The sequence below is a fragment of the Ranitomeya imitator genome, chromosome 7, assembly GCF_032444005.1.
Source record: "Ranitomeya imitator isolate aRanImi1 chromosome 7, aRanImi1.pri, whole genome shotgun sequence".
NCBI lineage: Eukaryota > Metazoa > Chordata > Amphibia > Anura > Dendrobatidae > Ranitomeya > Ranitomeya imitator.
In genome coordinates, this window is record NC_091288.1 from 31,929,615 (window position 1) to 31,949,354 (window position 19,740).

Genomic DNA, 19,740 nt, shown 5'->3' on the forward strand with positions numbered 1-19,740 from the left:
TGACACTGCCCTAACTAAGGTCACCAATGACCTATTAACCCTGCTGTTCTGTTCGGTCTGGGGAGACCTATTTTGAACTTTGGTATTTTTTGGGGTGTTCAAGATGCGGTTCTGAAACTTGTGGTTGATTGACTTAAATGAGGATGGGTCGGTCGGCCACGGGTTTCAGAGCCGCATCTTGAATATTTTAAAGAATATTGAAGTTCAAAGTCGGTCATTTTTGACCAACAGAACAGCAGGGTTAACTGCCAAGAGCAAGCAACACTACTATATCCTCCTCCTCTTGGACCTGTCCTCTGCCTTTGACACAGTGGACCATTCCCTATTACTACAGACCCTCTCATCCCTTGGCATCACAGACTTCGCCCTATCCTGGATCTCGTCATACCTAACTGACCGAACATTCAGCGTCTCCCACTCTCACACCACCTCCTCACCTCGCCCCCTATCTGTCGGAGTCCCGCAAGGTTCAGTTCTAGGGTCCCTGCTCTTCTCCATTTACACTTTTGGCCTGGGACAGCTCATAGAATCTCACGGTTTTCAGTATCATCTCTATGCTGATGACACACAATCTACATCTCTGGACCAGATATCACCACCCTACTAACCAGAATCCTTCAATGTCTATCCGCTATTTCATCCTTCTTCTCCGCTAGATTTCTAAAACTTAACATGGACAAAACAGAATTCATTGTCTTTCCCCCATCTCACGTGACCAGGGCCGCCATCAGGGCATGACGGCCGTGACTGGCGTATGGGGCCCGGTGAGCAGAGGGGGCCCGCATCGGGCCCCCTCTTATCTGCTCACCGGGCCCCTACCGGCAGCCGCAGGCTAACCGGGCCCTTAGCGCCGACGCTGCAGCTGTTTAAATCTGAGGCTGGCAGGCGCTGACGTCAGCCGCAGCGTGCGTGCATGTCGCCGGCGTCTGACATCATTGTCAGTCGCCGGCGAGTGCATGCACGCTGCAGCTGCGTGGAGACTTCGCCCGCCGCAGGAGCGCGGCAGGTAAGAAGAACTTCTTTTTTTTTTTTTTTTAGAGCGGCGATCCGGGGGCCCAAGGAAGAACGCTGGACAGAGATGGGGCAGAGTGCTGGGAAGAGATGGGGCAGAGTGCTGGGCAGAGTGCTGGACAGAGATGGGGCAGAGTGCTGGACAGAGATGGGGCAGAGTGCAGGGAAGAGATGGGGCAGAGTGCTGGGAAGAAATGGGGCAAAGTGCTGGGAAGAGATGGGGCAGAGTGCTGGGCAGAGTGCTGGACAGAGATGGGGCAGAGTGCTGGACAGAGATGGGGCAGAGTGCTGGACAGAGATGGGGCAGAGTGCTGGACAGAGATGGGGCAGAGTGCTGGGCAGAGTGCTGGGAAGAGATGGGGCAGAGTGCTGGGCAGAGTGCTGGACAGAGATGGGGCAGAGTGCTGGGAAGAGATGGGGCAGAGTGCTGGGAAGAGATGGGGCAGAGTGCTGGACAGAGATGGGGCAGAGTGCTGGACAGAGATGGGGCAGAGTGCTGGACAGAGATGGGGCAGAGTGCTGGACAGAGATGGGGCAGAGTGCTGGACAGAGATGGGGCAGAGTGCTGGACAGAGATGGGGCAGAGTGCTGGACAGAGATGGGGCAGAGTGCTGGACAGAGATGGGGCAGAGTGCTGGACAGAGATGGGGCAGAGTGCTGGACAGAGATGGGGCAGAGTGCTGAACAGAGATGGGGCAGAGTGCTGGACAGAGATGGGGCAGAGTGCTGGACAGAGATGGGGCAGAGTGCTGGACAGAGATGGGGCAGAGTGCTGGGCAGAGTGCTGGGAAGAGATGGGGCAGAGTGCTGGGCAGAGTGCTGGGAAGAGATGGGGCAGAGTGCTGGGAAGAGATGGGGCAGAGTGCTGGGCAGAGATGGGGCAGAGTGCTGGGCAGAGTGCTGGGAAGAGATGGGGCAGAGCGCTGGACAGAGATGGGGCAGAGCGCTGGACAGAGATGGGGCAGAGCGCTGGACAGAGATGGGGCAGAGCGCTGGACAGAGATGGGGCAGAGCGCTGGACAGAGATGGGGCAGAGCGCTGGACAGAGATGGGGCAGAGCGCTGGACAGAGATGGGGCAGAGCGCTGGACAGAGATGGGGCAGAGCGCTGGACAGAGATGGGGCAGAGCGCTGGACAGAGATGGGGCAGAGCGCTGGACAGAGATGGGGCAGAGCGCTGGACAGAGATGGGGCAGAGCGCTGGACAGAGATGGGGCAGAGCGCTGGACAGAGATGGGGCAGAGCGCTGGACAGAGATGGGGCAGAGCGCTGGACAGAGATGGGGCAGAGCGCTGGACAGAGATGGGGCAGAGCGCTGGACAGAGATGGGGCAGAGCGCTGGACAGAGATGGGGCAGAGCGCTGGACAGAGATGGGGCAGAGCGCTGGACAGAGATGGGGCAGAGCGCTGGACAGAGATGGGGCAGAGCGCTGGACAGAGATGGGGCAGAGCGCTGGACAGAGATGGGGCAGAGCGCTGGACAGAGATGGGGCAGAGCGCTGGACAGAGATGGGGCAGAGCGCTGGACAGAGATGGGGCAGAGCGCTGGACAGAGATGGGGCAGAGCGCTGGACAGAGATGGGGCAGGATTGGACACAGATGGGGCAGAGTGCTGAACACAGATGGGGCAGAGTGCTGGACACAGATGGGGCAGGATTGGAAACAGATGGGGCAGAGTGCTGGACACAGATGGGGCAGGATTGGAAACAGATGGGGCAGAATGGAGACAGATGGGGCAGGATTGGAGACAGATGGGGCAGGATGGATACGATGGAGACAGATGGGGCAGGATGGGGAGATCATATGGGGCAGAATGGATACTCATGAGGGCAGGATGGGAGAACATATGGCTGGAGCCTGCAATGAGACACACGGGGGCTAGGATGGCGAATATTATCATAGGGGCTAATTAAGGGATATTATTATTGCAGTGATGTATTTATTTTATTTTTTGAGTATACTGTTTTAAATGGGGGGAGGTCCTGTTACTGTGCAGAGTGATACTATGTCACCTTCTTTATGTGGTGTAATGTAGAGGCTGTGAAAATTAAGTAATGTATTCTGCAAGTGGAACTCGAGATAACTGTGTTATTTCCTGCAGAGACGAGTCCTGGCTGGAAGAAATGATGGCGGTCTGTGCTGGATGAAAGATGAAGGACTTCACCTAGAGACGTCACTGGTGAGTCAGTGTTAACTATACACTGACACTATACACTGTATACTATATACAGAGCTCCTGTGTATAATGTCACCGGTGATCACTGTATTACCTGTACACAGACACTGCTTACTAATTACAGATCTCCTGTGTATAATGGCACTGATGGTGATAGTATTGGTTGTTTTTTTTTATTACTGATCAGTATTGTAGTATTCAGTCACTATGTGGTGGTAATATGCGGTCTGGTCATGGTGTTGTGGTATTTGTTCCTTGTATTTTATATTATTCGATCACTGTGGTGGTAATATGTCATCTGGTCATAGTGTTGTGGTATTTGTTCCTTGTATGTGGTATTATAGGTCATTTTAAAAATTGAAAAATAAATAAAAATATACCTAAATTGTATTGCATATTTTAACAAATATTTAGTAGGTTACAGTACAGTAGGGCCTGGCCAAAAGTGTCTACCGTGTTCTGGTGGCGGCTTAAAAAATCTTTTGGCCAAAACAAAAGCTGCCGGCTATATGTGTGATCTGGTGATGGGAACTGTTAATGTGTGATAGGTGAGAAGTGGAGATTTTCCAAGAGATAGCGGTGGGACTGTGGACAGTTTGAGGGGTGGAGCCTGGAGGCGGGGCTGGGGTGGAGCCTGGGCGGAGTCTCAAGGGGGCCCCGAAAATTTTGCCAGTATGGGGCCCCAAAATTTCTAGTGGCAGCCCTGCACGTGACCCCCGAAAGGAACCTATCCATTACAGTAAACGGCTGCCCACTCTCCCCAGTCCCTCCCACAAGCTCGCTGTCTCGGGGTAATCCTTGACACTGATCTCTCCTTCAAATCACATATCCAAGCCCTTTCCACTTCCTGCTGCCTTCAACTCAAAAATATTTCACGGATCCGTACATTTTTAAACCAAGAATCTGCAAAAACCCTAGTCTGTGCCCTCATCATCTCCCGCCTCGACTACTGAAACCTCCTGCTCTGTGGCCTCTCCTCTAACACTCACGCACCCCTCCAATCTATTCTAAACTCTGCTGCCCGACTAATCCACCTGTCCCCCCGCTATTCCCCTGCATCTCCCCTTTGTCAATCCCTTCACTGGCTCCCCATTGCCCAGAGACTCCAGTACAAAAGCCCTAACCATGACATACAAAGCCATCCACAACCTGTCTCCTCCATACATCTTTGACCTCATCTCCTGGTACTTACTGGCACGCAACCTCCGATCCTCACTAGATCTCCTTCTCTACTCCCCTCTTATCTCCTCTTCCGACAATCGCATACAAGATTTCTCTCGCGCATCACCCCTTCTCTGGAACTCTCTACCACAACATATCAGACTCTCGCCTACCATCGAAACCTTTAAAAAAAGCCTGAAGACATACTGTACCTCTTCCGGCAAGCCTACGACCTGCAGTAATCACCGATTGACCAAACCACTATACGACCAGCTCTATCCTCACCTACTGTATCCTCACCCATCCCTTGTAGATTGTGAGCCCTCGCGGGCAGGGTCCTCTCTCCTCCTGTACCAGTTGTGACTTGTATTGTTCAAGATTATTGTACCTGTTTTTATTATGTATACCCCTCCTCACATGTAAAGCGCCATGGAATAAATGGCGCTATAATAATAATTAATTAAATACATGCATTTGGGGTTAAGAATCATTTTCGCAATTGGTTTCGTCAAAAATTTGCACCATTTGGCTCATACAGTATTTTCTTTTTTTCTAGCACATTAAACTTTGATGTGGTTTTTGGTCATAAAGCAACTGAGAGTTCAGAAAAAGACAGATAAAAGAGTTACAAACTCTCCTGGAGATTCAGAAGGAGCTCACTGACAGATTCTCAATTAACTCTTGGCCAAATTAGTGCAACACAAGGGCTATAGAAGCAAATTGCATACAATGATTTGTAGCCCCAAATACATTTATTTAAAGAAGCACGCCTCCTCCCATGAAAGTTTTTATTCTCTTATTATGGTACTAGATGGTGGCCCGATTCTAACGCATCGGGTATTCTAGAATATGTATTTATGTATGTATACAGCAGCCACATAGTATATACCACAGGCCACGTAGTATATAGGAGCCATATAGTATATAGCAGACAAATACTACGTGGCCTGTGCTATATACTATGTGGCTGCTATATACATACATATTGTAGAATACCCGATGAGTTAATACAGGCCACGCAATATATAACAGTGGGCACGCAGTATATAACACAGCCACGTACTATATAACACAGCCCACGCAGTATATAACACAGGCGACATAGTATATAATACAGGCCACGCAGTATATAACACTGGCCACGTAATATATAGCACAGCCCACGCAGTTTATAGCAGCCACGTTGTATATAACACTGCCCATGCAGTATATAACAGTGGCCACGTAGTATATAGCACGCAGTATAGAACATAGCCCACGTAGTAAATAGCACAGCCACATAGTATATAACACTGCCCACGTAGTATATAACACTGCCCACATAGTATATAACACTGCCCACATAGTATATAACACTGCCCACATAGTATATAACACTGCCCACGTAGTATATAACACTGCCCACGTAGTATATAACACTGCCCACATAGTATATAACACTGCCCACATAGTATATAACACTGCCTATGTAGTATATAGCAGCCACGCGGTATCTAACACAGCCCACGTAGTATACAGCAGTGTGGGCATCATATCCCTGTTAAAAAAAAAAATAATTAAAATAAAAAATAGTTATATACTCACCCCTGGGATCCAGCGAAGCTCCGGCGATATGCGCACAGCTGCCGCCATCTTCCGTTCACAGGATGCATTGCGAAATTACCCAGATGACTTAGCAGTCTCGCAATGCATCGCCGGGAACGGAAGATGGCGGCAGGCGCATGCGGCTCGGCGGACTACGGAGGGTGAGAATAACAGGTTTTTTGTTTTTTTATTATTTTTAACATTACATTTTTTTTACTATTGATGCCGCATAGGCAGCATCAATAGTAAAAAGTTGGGGACACACAGGGTTAATAGCAGCGGTTACGGAGTGTGTTACCCGCGGCATAACGCGGTTCGTTACCGCCGGCATTAACCCTGAGTGAGCGGTGACTGGAGGGGAGTATGCGGGCGCCGGGCACTGACTGCGGGGAGTAAGGAGCGGCCATTTTCTTCTGGACTGTGCCGGTCACTGATTGGTCGTGGCAAAACAGCCACGACCAATCAGCGACTTGGATTTCCATTACAGACAGAGGCCGCGACCAATGAATATCCGTGACAGATAGACAGACAGAAGGACAGACAGAAGTGACTCTTAGACAATTATATAGTAGATACTGCAGTCATCATATTATATAGCACTGTGTACTTACAATTGCTCATTTTGCCTTTCTATACAATTAATTGTTCCGTTTTCCATTAGGTCTATAACATCACATGATTAAAAACTGACTAGCTGAATCCTTCTCTATGTAGAAACAGGTTGATTGTCTCTGCATAAGTCATGAGTCACTGCAAAAGTCTCTGGCCTAGAGAGGAGGGAGCATCTGGGTCAGGAGGTGAAGAGGGGGATGATAAATGCAGGGAAAAGAGATTTCTTATTTCTACATAGAGCAGTGAAAAGAGAAGAATTATCTGGGTAGAAAGGCGAAATTAGCAATTGTACGTACACAGTGCTGTATAATATGATGATTGCAATATATTAAGAGGATAAAAACATTGATAAGAGTGATTCTTTAAATAATTTTAAAAAAAAAGTTTTCAAAAAGGTAATAGTGAAAACACCTCTTACCCCTTCCTAACCTAAAACATAATAGTATGTCCAACGTTGAGACCCCATGTAAGGTGCAGGCTCAGGAGCTGTACCTTCATGAACCAAAGCAAAGCACCCTTAAGAAACCAAATTGCTTACTCTGGTGGTCCCTGCCCGTCCACAATGTACAGAGATAACCATTCGTTTGAGTGGTCAACATGTACTCTTCTACTGTTGTGACCTATTTACTTCTTTCATGTCTATTCAATGACCACAGGGTTCACGGATACGTTTAGGTCTATGGTGACTGGTTGGTTACAAAGGGTTTAGATGGGTTGGAGAGCCTTCAGAGGAGATTAGCGACACCAGGGGAATGCCCACTTGTGGGAAAATTGGGGACATAAGCCTTATAGCTGTCGCACTGTATGTCTATGGCACGATAAGGTTTCTATGGAGACTTTGATGATTACCTTGACACTTTTTATATTAAATTGAACTCACTGTGCAACATAGCAAGTGTTACATGGTCTACAAAGTTCAGGATCCTGAATGATACAACCGGGGTTACTTTTTCCCGTGCCGCAACAAAACATTAGGTTATTTTATTGTACGGTATGACACCATATGGCAATATGAAGGCACTGTGGGCTCCAATTCTATGCTCAACTTAAGCAACAAAAAATACAGAAGAACCCTTAGGTTTAAAGATTTGCCTTTTAGCCATATGAAGGAAGAGCATATACCGTAATTGGAGGCAAGAGGCGATGATGACGTACTCTAACAGGTGTCATACTTGGCCGGCAGATAGTGCACATGCGGTTCTAATTAATAGGATGGGTGCAGGATACCTGCTGACCACAAATGAGACCTGCTGATACCTGGCAGGTGGCCATCAATTCTAAATCAACAATGCCTTACACCTCCTTACTAGAGAGTGGAAGGCGCTGCATAACTACTTTATGACAAGACCCCAATCTATATCCCAATATATCATGTAGCTGACGACATCCCTAGAGCACAAGAGCCCAGAGCATCGATCCTTTGAGCAAACGGCACTACAGCGGTGGAGCACTAAACAGAGCATCGTCACTAATGCTCTTACTGGACCACCAAGATCCCACCTGCAGCTCTCCAAAAGCATTATTTTAAAGGTTTAGAAGAAATTTAAAGGGATTGTCCAGTCAAGGAGCGCAGGTGTTACAAGTTAAAGGTTTTTTTTTTTTTTGCTGGAGTAAAATACTGATGATCTATCTATGCGACAGATAGTCAATATCAGCTGTCAGCTGGGACCACAACAATCAGAAATCTACAGGAGCAACAGCACAGCTCCATACACTGTGTAGTGGCCGTTCTTGGGTACTGCAGCTCGGCTCCCATTGACCTGAATATGATCTGAGCTAAAGCACCCAAGAACAGTCAATAGTTTACATGGTATACAATGCTGTTGTGTTTCAGGTATAAAGCCTATTTATCATTACTGTAGCTTACCCTTGTGCAAACTCCTTTCACTTGCAGTTCCCCGGGCTCAAGTGCAAAATCTGTAAGGGTATGTTTCCACGTTCAGGAAACGCTGAGTGTTTGACGCGTAGAGCCGCAGCATCAAACACGCAGCGTCCAGACGTTACAGCATATTGGAGGGGATTTCATGAAATCCCGTCTCCACTATGCATTAGAAGACGCATGCGGCAGACCCACGGAAACGGACATGCGGCACGTCTTTTAAGAACACAGCATGTCCTTACATTGCAGAAAAAAACGCAAGAACAATGCAGGTGACCTGCCAGTGACCTCAGGTGCAGATTTGGTCAGGATTTTATGCAGGTAAAATCCTGACCAAATCTGCACCTGAGGTCACTGGCAGGTCACCTGCATTGTTCTTGCGTTTTTTCTGCAATGATGCAATCCTGAACGTGGACACATACCCTAACAGAGCCCCAATCTCATGGTGTCTAGGGTACTTTCACACTGGCGTTTTTTGTAATACGTTGCAATGCGTCGTTTAGGGGAAAAAACGCATCCTGCAAAGTTGTTTGCAGGATGCGTTTTTGCCCCATAGCGTAACATTACCGACGCATTGCGACGTATTGACACACGTCGCAACCGTAGTGCGACGGTTGCGCCGTGTTGTGGCGGACCGCCAGGAGCAAAAAACGTAAAATGTAACGTTTTTTGCTCCAGACGGACCGCTTTTTCCGACCGCGCATGCGCGGCCAAAACTCCGCCCCCACCTCCCCGCACCTCACAATGGGGCAGCGGATGCGTCGGAGAATGCATCCGCTGCACCCGTTGTGCGGTGCTAACAACGCTAGCGTCGGAATCTCGGCCCAATGCAATGCGACGGGCCGAATTCCGACGCTAGTGTGAAAGTAGCCTTATGTGTCATCCACTCCAGCCTTGTACAGCACCGTGCTGAATATGGAACGTATGTGAAATGTCTGCTGAAGGAATCAGGTTTTATCGCTTTTAAGACGTTTGCAGTGGGAAATGTACTATATGTAAAAAAAAAAAAAAAAAACATAAATGTGAAGAAGCTTTACACTGCAGTTACAGCGTCCACAGTGTTTATGTGGATGAATAATGATGTCATTAAATGGAGCAGGAACTCCTGACACTGCGATTTCAATTGCTACTACTCATATATATGATGACTGTACTTAAATTGTACCGCCTCTTACCTAAAAATAAAATAAGCCATGACTTACATTGATATTGGAGGATCTAGCTCCATTATTAATATCTTGCAACTGAACCTCCCCGAGATGAGGCCAATACACTGAGCACAAACTGATTAAAGGGGCTATCCAACTTTTATTTATTTATTTAAAACCAGCTGGAAATGTTTTAACACATAAAAAGAAGCTATACTCCCATCGTTATTCCCCCCTGATACAGCGGTGACCCACTTGGACTATGCTCACAAGCATCCAGCATATCACTACTGCAGCAGTGGTCATGTACCATACTACTGGCATCACCACTCAGTGTTGGGAGCCTCGGTGCCAGTACTTTGGCACATGACTGCAGAGGTCACTAATTAATTGGCTGCAGTGATGACTTACTAAGTTACTGGATATTTTTATGCAAAGACTGGGTGGACTGCTCTAGAGTCAGTGTTGGGGGTGGGGGAAAGAGAAAAGTTTGTCTTCTGCTTGGACAAAATATAAACGCTTCAGCCAATCACCAGTTACTGATTTCCCGCAGTGCTCACATGACGTCCCTGACCGAAGTTAATACCAGAGCGCCCAGCGGGGACCCAGTATTGGATATGGGACAAGCAACGACCACTGTTCAATAGAAAGGCAATTTCACCTGGATATGAACCCTCAGACGCACATTCTACTGAAATATACTGCAGGGTTCAGAGACCCGCCGACTCCCTGCACCGCAATACACGCTGCCGGCCAATCAGAAGGCAGCAGCAGATGTTGGCTTGCCCATGACAGGTTGCATATAGCAGTCAAGTCATGCGCTACCCATGCTGGGATGCCGAAGTCAGTTGCCTGCTTCAGCGCTGGTTATAGAGGAGGACGCCACAAGTCATGGGAGCGGGGGAAAGTTAAAATAATTGTTTCTTTTAAAAAAAAAGTGCTGGAGAAGAACGGAAGGGGCCCAGGATGGTGGGCATTGTACCTGGAAGGGGTCCAGGATGGGGCACGTTATACCAGGAAGGGGCCCAGTTGCTACTAGGAGGGCACAGGTCGGGTGGAATTATTACTGGAAGGGGTCAGCATTAGGACACGATTACTGGAAGGGGCCAAGGATGGGGATAATATTCCTGGAAGGGGCCAAGAATGTGCAACAATTCGTTAGCGGCACATAACTTAACTGCGCAGTCTATGGTGGGAGAATGTAGCCAATGAATAAACTCATAGCCAGTGACATCACTTAGTGCCAACTACTGTAGAGATGCCTTTTGGAAGTGTTCAATCCTAAGTCAAAATTTGTGCAAAACATGAAAATTAAACTGTGACTGGAGTTACAGTAAATGTGCCACACTCACATGGTTCCAGGAGGAGACATTTGGAGAACTGTTTTATTGTGGTTATTACACAAGAGAACTTTCCATCACTTGCTATTATTTTTTTCGAGTAAAGTTAAACTCTTGGCTTGAGCTGCAAAATTTACGGTCATAAAATTATTGAGCAAAAATATGATATTGGGACTATTGTTAAAATTTCCAAAAATGTTGGGAACAAAAATAGAATTCAATTTTTTTACTAGATGTTTGTACACAATATAGCAAACCTTCTATTTAAACATATTTAGCCAAAGAAATGGTGCCCCATATTATTTACTCTGCAGTAGGCCCCCTTCACACGTCCGTATAAAACCAGTACCGGTGTCAGTGTTTTCCTGTTATGGTTCAAGAAAAAATGAAATTACAAAGCTTATCCTATACTTTGTACGGCACACGGGTAGCATTTGTGCTGTATGTGTTTTTCATGGACCCATAGACTTGTATTGGTGCCTGTATCGGTGCTGCCACAAAAAAATGGACATGTTTCCATGTGGGTCACACGATTACACAGACCGCGTAAAAAAAACCCTTTTTTTGAGAATCCCACTGCATGCTGGGATACCCAAACAAAGCGGTCACTGCCACAGCTTATTCCCCCTCCCAGAAATGAGGCGTCATCAATGACGTTTGTTTCTGGAGCTGGGCCAGTCCATATACGCTGTGCACTGTATGATGTGCACAATGACAGCGCACTCTCTCGTGGCTCAGATGAGCAGTAATGAGCCATCACCAGAGTGCACTGTCAGAGTACATGCCATGCAGGAGCCAATGACATCACTTGTGCAGGCGGTGCTAGTCGCTGCACACAGTGTTTTCTGACAACGCGCTCTCCTGCCTGTTCATTATTGCTGATCTGAGCCAGCAACAGAGAACGCACTGTCATTGTGCAGATTGCACACTGCACATCGTGTAGGGACTAGTCCAGCCCCTGAAACGAGCGTCACTGATTACGCTTTGTTTCAAGGAGGGGGCTGAGGCAGTTACCACAGACTCTGCCCCCTGATGACTCTTCACTTGAGTATCCCAGCATGCACTGGGATTCTCAAAGTGTCATCAAAAAGGAAGTGAAAAAAAAAAAGAAAAAGAAAAGCAGTTAGTGTAGTTAGGGAAGGATAAGGAATTTTTAATTAAAGTATATTAGAAAATAGATTATATTATGGCACTAAATAAATAGGGATTTAGGAGGAAAATTACTTTTGGACATAGGTCCACCTCTTTAAGAATAGACTCGGTTTTTGAGAACGTAGAGGGTTTAAAATTTGAAGTTTATTTTTAAAACCACTTTGCAATATTACCCATTTAAGAAAATGAGAACATTTGAGGTTCCCCTGCTGGAAACATCTTTTTGGCGAGGAATCACAGCAGAGAACGCACACTCACCCCTCAATATGTGGCAGCTGAAATATTTCATTTTTTTTTTTTTTTTTATCAATACTGGATTATTCTGTGGGTTTTAACTAAGCAAAATTGTATGGTGACTAATATATATATACACAATACAAGATAAAACATCACAAAAAAATAACCAAAACAAATATATATAGAACTTTGTAGCACAAATAATAGAAAACTTTCATTCCGTAAATACAAAGTGTCCTCCTCCTCCACAACATACAAACACACCGGTTCTCTTTAAACTACAACAAAAACATTCCAATCACAAAAGGCACAAAAGAAAAGAAAACAAAAGAGAACAATCACAAATCCCTCCTCCCCTTATGAAAAAAAAAAAGAATAAAAATGTAACTTCTTGTGGTGCTTACTGTGGCCAGTGGATTAGTCAGGAAGTAGCCATTACTGGGCAGGCTGAGCACTCCAGAACAAGGCGAGAGAGGTCTTCAGTGAGGGAGGAAGGATGGAAGAATACATAGTATTATGTCCTGCTTTTTCCTGACCCCAGAGGTCAGCAGATGTCTCAGGGAGCCTTATATTAAAGGCAGGAGAGCAGCAGCCATTGACAATGATCTGCCTGTTTGCACAACAAGTATGCATTGAGTGCCATCCGCTTCTTGTATCTCCCTGCCTGTGTCTCCCTCACTCAGAACATGGCTGTCTTATTCAGAGATTAGCAATTATTGTAATGAGACACTGTGGGATGAGGGTCAAATAGTGCTTCCTGCAGTTTACACATCTTGATTTCCTGGTAAACAGACTGAGAGGCAGGTGGAGCAGTAGGATTAGCTGCAGAGGGAGAGTGCTCACATCAGCAGAACTGGCTGCACAGGCGAGGTGCTGGACTGGGCACTGTTCAGACATCGCAGCGGCTCGTTTCATTAAAAAAGATGCAAAGAAAAGAAGAAAAATAAGTATTATAGGGTCTGGCAGCAGGGAGGTGTATTCAGGACACTGAGACAATGGCCAGCATGGAGAGTGTAGACACAGGACCCAGCCAGGAGCTGGTATTGGGTGTGTTACAGCCCCATATCTCTGCCTTCTGTCTGCTCTGGTGTATGTGACAAGCCTGGGGCGGCTCGGGTTACACAGATCTGGTCCTAATACATTATGGCTGGGTTTACACACTACCCCGTTCTGGTAATTCTTTAGTTTGGACTTTTCTACCGCTTCCTTCCCATTTGCTTATATAGTGTCAACATCTTTTACTTTGTTTTATAAACATTGTCTTCACTCAACAATCTGCGATCCCTTTCGGGATGTCTGTATGGAACAATGAGCTGGAGTGCCCAGGATAAGCCCTCATGCACACGGGGAGAACATGCAAACTTCATGCAGACGGGATCTTTGGTTAGATATAAAACCAGGACCCCGGCGCTGACTGCGGGAGGACCGATGTGTGATAGTAGACAGTGCTGCGAAATATGTTGGCGCTATAGAAATAAAATTATTATTATCACTGGAAAAACATTGTTTTAAAAAAAATGGATACAGTTGATGTTGCCATTTATACACAATATTTGCTAAATTTGGTCATTGTTACTTGCTAGCAAAACAAAGGAGGTGTTATTGCTCTTGGGCAGTATAATGTATCCTTGCCCACATAATGCCCATACTGCTATAAAGAGGCATGTAGGAAAAACATTGTGTCACCATACTGCCAGGAATTCTCTAAAAGCAATGTGAGGCACTGTATAGTTCCACACAAAGTGCCCGCGGGTTTATAATACAGACCCATGCATCATTGGACTGGGGTAGCAAAGACCCACCAGTAGCATTGATTCCGGGGGCCCACTGTTCAGCTACAAACAAAAATTATATTACTCTTTTTCACAAATTGAACCATGATTCTATATAATAATAAATTAGGTAGTGTGCTGAATGAATGATGAGATGCTGCATAGTAAATCCACTGTATTACGCCAACTACTGCTCATGTTGGGCGGTAAGTGACTTACTTCTGCACAGGGGCCCATCGGGGGATTCACCTGTTACCCTATGGGCCAGTCCAAGCCTGGACCTACGTGGTCTTCCGGGTCTAAACATACAGCTTTGCCATATTTGATATAATGTCATTTTGGTTTTACCTAATTAACAATGTCCATCAAGATCCGACGAGTGTCTCAATCAATCATTTTTCATTTCATCGTTAGAACATTCATCAAAGGTTCACAGTCGCAAATTGAAATATTCTGTGCATGAGCAGGCATAAGGACAGGAAGAATCGGTCCTGCCTGGAATTTGGGACTGTTAAATACTCGCACAGACTGTGACGGTCTGCAAAACCGGTCTTTTACCTAAGTAGCAAAACGAGACAAAAGTCAAATTTGACTGCGTTTCGAAATAAGGGGACATTGCTGACCCTTTACATCAGTCTCACAACTCAACAGCGCTTGACCAAGGGCGATTCCTGAAGTGCTCCAGCTCACCTATTGCTGGCTATTGAGGAGCATCCTTAGTTTTGTCTATTCATTGGAGGTTGGTAGTTTCTGTTGGGGTATGTGCACACAGAGTTTTTTAAGGAGCTCCAAAAAAATGCCTAAAAGAATCCCTAAAAAAAAATATAAAAGATGCTTACTACTCATTTCTATAGTAAAACCACTTTGTTATTCATATGTTCAGACTTTCGTACGCGTTTTTTTCTCGTTTCAGGTTTTGAAAGATACCTAATGGCATGTCACATTTTCAGCTCTGCAGACCCTTTATAATAGAGGTCAATGGGAATACTCAGAAGATGGCGGGGCGGATTTTTTTTTTAGCATTTTACCAGAATTTTTGCTGTTATCGGTTTCTTTATTGTTGAATGGAGTAAAAAAAAAGTCTGGAAAATGCCAGTAAAAGTAATCAGTAAATATCTGTGTTAAAATGCCCCAAAATGATAAGTGTCACTCAAAAAACCCACTGGTATTCAGAAACGTTAAAAAAAAATGCTCAGCAAACGACCAAAGGGGTGCAAAAAAACTTCCAAAAAACAAACAAACAGACGATTCCTGAAGCTTCAACCTCTTGAAAAACGTAGCTGGTTTGTGTACATACTCTAAAGAAGGAGGGTTTCTTGATGTGGATTCCACTTGAAAAGTCATTGGTTTTGACAGCCTCAAAAAAGTCTGTGTGCACATAGCCTTATCCTGCTTGTGACGTGAAGAGGTTTTCTGTGATATTTTGAAAATTGCCTAAAAGCGAGCAATTTAATAACATGATAACATAACCATGACTCACCTGAAATCCTCGGCTTTCTAATGCCCTTTATTCAGTAGTCCCCACTGGTCCTACAGCTGGTCTGTGCCATATATTATCTATGTGACCGCTGCAGCTAATAACTGGCGCCAGCCATACAGGCCGTTATGTGGACTATGCACGTTGCTGTAGGACAGCAAAGAAGCCTTGGAACAATGGGGATTTAAGCTACAGTTCTTTTACTATGTTATCACAATGCCCGCTATTACGCATCCGTATACCCCTGTGGGAGTATGAACCGGAATGCTTGGATTGTCCGCATGTCTGCTGACCTGAACTTGACAGCCTCATGTATGCCTATAAGGTTGTCGAGTTTGGGTTGACCAGTCCGTGCTTTGCATTCCACACACAGAACGTGATATACATATGTCTGAATTCAGCCTTAGGCAAAATTCAGAAAGTCCCAGATGAGCCTAAGGAGATTGTTTTATACTCCTGTATTCAAATCATCTGTCCAGGAACTCTAGTGCCATCTATTGGAAGTAGCAATCCTAAAAGTCAATATCGGCCCTTTAAAGAGACTTGCCACGTGACTTAAAGAGGTTGTCCACTACTAGAACAACTGGTTCTTAAACTAAAAGTTTGATCCCGATAAAATAACTCCTTAACTTAGGATAAAAGCCAAATCAGTATCTCAACCGTGTCTGCGAATTGAGATACTGATTTGGCTTTTATCCCAAGTCATATTGCACGACTCGTTAAAGAGTTGATAGTGACTTGTAGGATCGCTATTTCCAACAGGTGGTGCTATACAGTTAAGTCCTATTTTTCTCAGAAGAGGCAATTTGCATATTATATTTCCCAGAGGAGTATTGCACGGCGAATAAGCCTCCTTACCTTGACAAGCCAGAGATGGTATGTCACTCTCCATAAGGAGGAACTCTACCCCTTAGACTCCTTTACGATAAGAAGCCAAACCCAGAACTCCATTTGCAGACACATATTTCTGGGCATCTACCCCTCATCAGTGCGAAGCAAGAGAAATGGTTTGGTTGGATGAGAGGCTTTTGACAGGGGGGTTCGTAACTTTATTCCTTGTGTAGAGCGCCAAGTCGGTGTAGAGAGACTTATAGGCTACTCTTTTGAGAGTTGATATTGACTTGTAGGATTGCTACTTCTGAAACACTAGAGTCATGTCCTCTTCCTCTCTGAAGAGTAGATTTTCTTATCCAAATTCCCATTGTATGACCTATACGTCTCCCTATGCCAACTTGGCGCTCAGAGACTTTACCCCTTATAATTTTGTATGAAATTTTACTTATTTATTATTATTGTTTATTTTTTTGTTGCAGGAGCAGCCAAACAGTGATCCCTTTTTACCATGGAGTCCCTTTACAAAGAACTGTAGCCACATTAAACTTGTTTTATGTACATAAAAATAATTTAGGGAACAGTTACAACTTTATGGAGCTGTTTAATTAACCAAGGGGTGCTGAGCCCCCTCCTGCCATGGGCGTTTAGGCACTGTCCTCATTCCTAATGTCTTAGAGGGCAATTCATCAAAGCTTATTCTGGCGTAAAAAAGGTTTGAACAGTCTATTATTTTTGCCAAACATGGATCTATACAAAAATTGGACACCTGTTGGCATTTTCATGACCGTTTGAAGCAGCTCCGCCAAAATGGGCAGAGCTGGGGAGGAGCCGGGACAGATTGCGTTTATGCCCACTTGTAAAAATCTGCAAAAAGTTTTGGCGTTTTTTTAAGGCAGAAATGCTACTCCAGTCTTTGACTGGAGTAGCATTCCTGACAAGGCGGGCCCTTCATTAAAGGGATTGTCTGGGACTTTAACACTGATAGCATATTCTTAGGATACGATCAGCTGTCTCCGGTATTGGCCGTAACTGCTCAGTTGCAAAGCGGCACAGCCGAACTCTGTTGACAAAATACTGGGGCCGCGGCCACTATACAGTCGACAGAGCTGGGCTGTTCAGCTCCGCAACTGAGCAGTTCCGGCTGTCAACGGTGACAGCAGAAATGGGTGAGGGTGCCTGGTGTCGCACCCCTACCGATCAGATATTGACGACCTATCCTAAGGATAGGCTATAAGTGTTAAAGTTCTGGACAGCGCAATGTAAGTCTTAATGAATCTGTCCCCTAGTCCTTTCCTTTTTGGACAGCTAAGTTTTAGCTTTTTAGAGCTATGAATCTTTATCTAAAAGTAAAGTACCCCACAGAGGGGGCTGCCCTCTTTCTACAAAATACGAGCTAATAAGCATTGCGTTATTTTTTTTTTTGTCTTTTATCGGTAGCATTATACAATAAATGAGCGTAAAACATAAAGGCAACAGGAATCAATCCCACCATGAATAGCACGGAGGTTGTACTAATGACATTTTGAAATATATGGGGGAAGTCATGGGGGATGGTGACCACCATGACCAGTCAGGAGAAAACAAAGAAACAGAAAACACTGAGCTGTATTAACTCGAAGATTCTTGCTCCTTAATTATCTGGAATCTCATAGAGGTCTGATCACATCCCAGTTAACGATTAAATGATAATAACCCAACCTACCGGGAGAAGAACACTGAAAAGCCTATTTTTATCTGCTTGGCTGGGGACTACTGTCTGCATTGAAATACCTAACAAGACACTATAGGGAGTCCCAGAAAAGTCCGTGATCTTACATTTCCCAGTTAAATTAAATATATTAACGACACTTCTTTTTAAAGATGAAAGGGAAAATAAATTAAAAGTAGGTTTAGTGGAGTTATCCTGAAGTAGAGGGAAAATGCATGCAACTGATGTACAGAAAACATGTATATATATATATATATATATATATATATATATATATATATATATACACCATGGTGTGTAGCCAGTATTCACTTCACACATGTACTATTGTGTACCATGGCTATGACGGCTGCAACAGCGCCACCTACAGGCTAGTAGGATAACTGCCCTATGGCACAGGATGCTGTGTGTCTGTTCAATAGCAATCATTTTACATTACTGTGATAATTTGTTAAATAAACTGTAGGAAAAGTGTTGAATTTTGCTGAAAAAATGTCAATAGGTGGACCACTTGGGGTTAAAGCCTATGGCCAATGGTAGATTCCCTGATGGCCATGTCAGTACCTGCCGCTGCAGACACGGGCTTGGATGATGCTTGGTCTTAGAGGGACATTACTAAACAGATTTCATTGACTTGATGAGACCGGTGTACTTACTTTTAAAATCCATATTGGCATGGCTGTAAAAACCTGAAATTAAAATGAGCATTCATAAAAATGCACGTTTTAATATTAGCCAGAGGAACCTTCAAAGAGGATTATAAAGCCATTCTGACATTGATTTACATAGTATGTAGATGGGCTAATAATATTTTTTTTTAGAATTCGGGTTCGTCAAAAAATTGTACACTGTTCGGCCTTTACAGGCTCTTTGTTTCCCTGCACAGTCAACTTTGATGTGGTCTGTGGTTATAAATCAGATGAGTAGAGCCCAACAGAGACTGATAGAGAGAGAAGATGCATTTACAACAGCAGAATTTTCCATTGTTAAACTACTCAATTGGTAAATATTTCCCAGTCGGTGTAGTTTAAAGGGGTTTTTCCATCTTCAAGATCCTATCCTATTATGTGCTAGATGTAATAATATTAGCAAATGCCCCCAATTAGAAATGTAGTATAGTTCTTCTGATTCACAGTGTTGCTTACCCCATTTGCAGGGCATTGAAGTAGCTTAGGTATCCATGGTTACAACCACTCCTACAGTGACATTTAGCTAGTTGCTAGTGGTTGTAACCATGGATACCTAAGCTACTCCAATGCCCTGCAAATGGGGTAAGCAACACTGTGAATCAAAAGAACTATACTACATTTCTAATTGGAAGTATTTGCTAATATTATTACACCTACTACAGATTGGTATGGGATCTTGTAGATGGGAATATCCCTTTAATCCTTCCTGAGATGTGCACTGAACCATCTGTAATAGATCGTTCTGTGTGCATAGGCTGCCACCGTTTACACAAGATGATGGCTGCCGAAAAAGATGATTTTTTTTTGTGCCATTTTGCTCATTCGTTGGGCTCCAAAAACGCTTCCTTTGGACCATCAGAGTGAGCTCAATGACCGATCCTCAGTTAACTCATTATGCAGCCATCAATATCCAGTGCAGCACAGAAGCTGTAGAAGAGAAATAGACTGAACATTTTTAATA

The 19,740-nt window shown here is 44.8% G+C and overlaps 1 protein-coding gene across 17 annotated transcripts in view; it reads right to left on the bottom strand.

The window, feature by feature from the left end:
• Positions 1–19,740, bottom strand: part of BAZ2B (bromodomain adjacent to zinc finger domain 2B) — a 361,802-nt gene that overhangs the window by 201,273 nt on the left and 140,789 nt on the right. For 5 of the 17 annotated variants that reach the window (XM_069733002.1, XM_069733015.1, XM_069733016.1 and 2 more), the window contains exon 1: positions 12,704–12,993. The exons of 11 other annotated variants lie outside the window; for them this stretch is intronic. The gene's annotated coding sequence lies outside the window, so the exon portion shown is untranslated. Of the gene's footprint in view, positions 1–12,703; positions 13,086–19,740 lie in introns of those variants that run through there. One more of the 17 variants, XM_069733012.1, reaches the window with a different exon arrangement.